Source organism: Canis aureus, chromosome 14 (assembly GCF_053574225.1).
Source record: "Canis aureus isolate CA01 chromosome 14, VMU_Caureus_v.1.0, whole genome shotgun sequence".
NCBI lineage: Eukaryota > Metazoa > Chordata > Mammalia > Carnivora > Canidae > Canis > Canis aureus.
The window spans coordinates 23,164,282-23,167,486 of NC_135624.1; the positions used below are offsets into that span (position 1 = coordinate 23,164,282).

The following is a 3,205-nucleotide window of genomic DNA, read 5'->3' on the forward strand; positions in this document are numbered from 1 at the left end:
GGATCGCGCCCTGGGCCAAAGGCAGGCGCTAAACCGCTGCGCCACCCAGGGATCCCCAATTTCGGTTTTGAATGACAATTTGAGCCATAACTGAAATGAACTTTCAAGACAATAAAAGAAACTTGATGACTCAAGTGTTCTACTGGTTTTAGTCTTTGAAGGAAAATGCCATTGTCTGTTCGTAGGTCAGCAGAGAGTTGTACATAGATAAAGGAGCTTCTAGTTAGCCTCCTTAGTGCAGGAGGCAGCATGTCAGTCTCATAATCTGAAGGTTCTGAGTTCAAATCTCAGAGGAGGCAGTGTAGCTTTTTGCCTGCTTTCTTTGTCAAAAGAAGAAAAAAAAATTTCAGTATAATCCCCTTTTAAGGATTTCACACTCTTCTTAGTAACTTTACTTTTATTGAACTAATACTAGTTAATAATAATTACAATGAAAATAAATGGGTCACTCAAAAAATAAGCAGGTTGAAAGTTACAATATTACTAGATGCCAAGATTCATGTGAAATATTTCATTCAGGACACTGTTTCAGAAAGAAAGTGCTACATGATTGAGATTGTAATGAACTGGACATAAAACTAAAAATATTATAAAGGAGAAATTGGTTGTAAACTGATATATATATTTATCTTTGTAAGAAAAGCGTATGGAAGGAGTGCATTCCTTTTGATGCCAATAAGGGTGGTAGTGGTTAAGAAAGTGTGTGGGTATTTTAATGGGATGCTTTGAACCTTAGGGAACATATACTGACCAAAACAACCTGTGTGTGTGTGTGTGTGTGTTAATGGATGTATGAAGGAGTGGAAGAGCAAGGAACCTGGTAGGGTTCAATGTGCATTCAATTTCAAACTCAGAAACTGGGCCAAGAGGCCAATACTTAGATATACATTAGGATTAGTACAAGCAATCAGTCTGGGGCTTTTAAGAGATGTAGCAGTCTTTAAAAAGGAGCATTGGCCAATCTGTGAAAATAATCAAAGTGTTGTGAAAAGGCTTGCTTTTTATCCCAACACTTTCAGCCAATCACCAAGCATCCCTTTTGCCCCAATTACTGTGAGTTGAAGAGAAACGAAATAGGTTGAAGAGAAATGGAGTGTTTTGAAAAAATGTGGCTAGAGTCTGAGGATAAGGAGATGAAATTAATTAGTCCTTTTTTTTTTCTTTAAGTATGTGGCTAGGATAGAGGTCCTTCTCAATAGTTTGGTACATAATTAAAGAGCTTTCACATTATGATATTGAATTAATAAAATAAAATAGAATTAAATGTTTAAAAATTTCATGTCAAGGAAGATCCAGGCACCAAGACTATGATATTAAGAGCAATTTATTAGAAAAAATAATCATAGTATAGGACCCTAAAATTTTACCTTGGATTTACTATGAAAAATGGAATGTGGGGCCTGACTTCACAGGCCAACAGAGAACAGATGCATCAAAGTCTGGGTTATATTACACTAATCTCTTAAGGGTCTTTTATCTAATCTCTCTCTGGCCATTGCTAAGTGCCAGGGATATGATTGCCACTATATAAATATCAGAGATTATCTGAACTTCTCAGGAGAAATCCATCTAATAGACATCAAAACCAGTCAGGCATTGTGTGTCTTTAGTCTTTCTCTGGAAGAAATAGGCAAATCAAATCTTCCTTTAAGTTAAGGACCTGTAATTTACCAACTTCTAAATATTTTCATTTTTATTTTACCTTCCTGACTTCTAACAGCATTCTTGACATTAGATCCTCTAAAAGCAAAGAGCAGTGGAGAATTTTTAGTTCATTAACTCCTGAGTTAAATAGTCATGCAAACTAACCACCAAGCCATAAGGGGTAGAAAAAATAAGCCAAGATGTCATGAAGTAGAGAAGTGAGTGGTCTATATTCTTCTGTCTTGAGGCAGACTATCAACATGCTTTAATACAACATGGGCTTTGAAGTTGAGAGTACATGGGTCTGAGGACCATCTCTGCCATGTGATAGCGATATGATCCTTCCCACACTTTTAATAACTTTGAGCCTCTGGGTTTCCTTAATCTATAAAATACAGAAAATACAAACCTCACAGTGGTGGAAATGAGAGAAGTTCACTTATATAAAAATGCTTGGCACTGTCCTTGACCCCATAAACACTCAGTAAAGAGCAGACATTTTGTTCCTGTTACTTGTGACCAGTAAAACAAGTAAAAGACTGAGGAAATGTGCAGAAAGTGGGCTTCTTGACAAAGAAAGGGACCCTGTCTTATATCTCTAAGGAGAATCTAGAGGACGAAAATGCTGAATCAGACATATTAGGGATAACATAGTAGAGATAAAGGAGCAGATTTATACCTTTTCTTTACCACTCTAATTCAGCTCCCAGTTTTCTCCTTTGTAAGTCATCAGCGGATGTAGATATATGAATCTATTTTGATACAATTCTTTCATGATAAAAGTTATTGATTCTCTTCATCTTTTTTTTAAGATTTTATTTATTTGTTTGAGAGAGAGAGAGCGAGAGAGAGAGAGCAAGCATTAGCAAAGGAGGGGTGGGAAGAGGGAGAAGCAGGCTCCCCTCTGAGCAGGGAGCCTGACACAGGGCTCTTTCCCAGGACCCCAGGATCATGACTTGTGCCAAAGGCTGACATTTAACCAACCAAGCCACCTGGGTGCCCCTCTTTTCATCTTTTTATCCAAAATGCATGAAAAATAGCAGTTACTCATATTTAATCAGCTTCATTCAGACAAACACTACAATATATTTAGTGCTATTTCTTTATTCAATAATCAGGAGGTATTTTGGTTTGTTGAAGTGTGTGTGTGTGTGTGTGTGTGCGCGTGTGTGTGTTTATCTTTTCCTTTTAACTCAATAAAGATTGAATTAATACATGGGATCCCTGATAGGCTGTGTGGCTGACCACTGTGACTTTATTTTTCTGGTTATATACAGTATGGCCAAAAATTGGATTGGCTTTTGTATCTCTTGAAAAGTCAACTAAGAAATTAAACTGCTGAGGATTTGCTGCTGGAATTTGCTTATATTTGCACTGTGACTGCTCTTCCAAGTAATCTATTGTGATATTTTGTTAGTTCTTTGCCTCATATGTACACGTGTCTGTCTTTCATGCAGTTGCAAACTAGCGAAGGGCAGAATTATTTCACTCATTTGTTCTGTACCTGCTTCAGCCAATGATCCTTGCTGTATTGCAAACCCTTAGCTTCCTGCCCAAGTTC

At 37.2% G+C, this 3,205-nt stretch overlaps 1 non-coding gene across 1 annotated transcript; it reads left to right on the forward strand.

Moving 5' to 3' along the window:
- Window positions 1–226: 226 nt before the first annotated feature.
- Window positions 227–299, forward strand: TRNAM-CAU (transfer RNA methionine (anticodon CAU)). Its single transcript has one exon. It is a non-coding gene; the product is annotated as a tRNA-Met (tRNA).
- The last annotated feature ends 2,906 nt before the right edge of the window (window positions 300–3,205 follow it).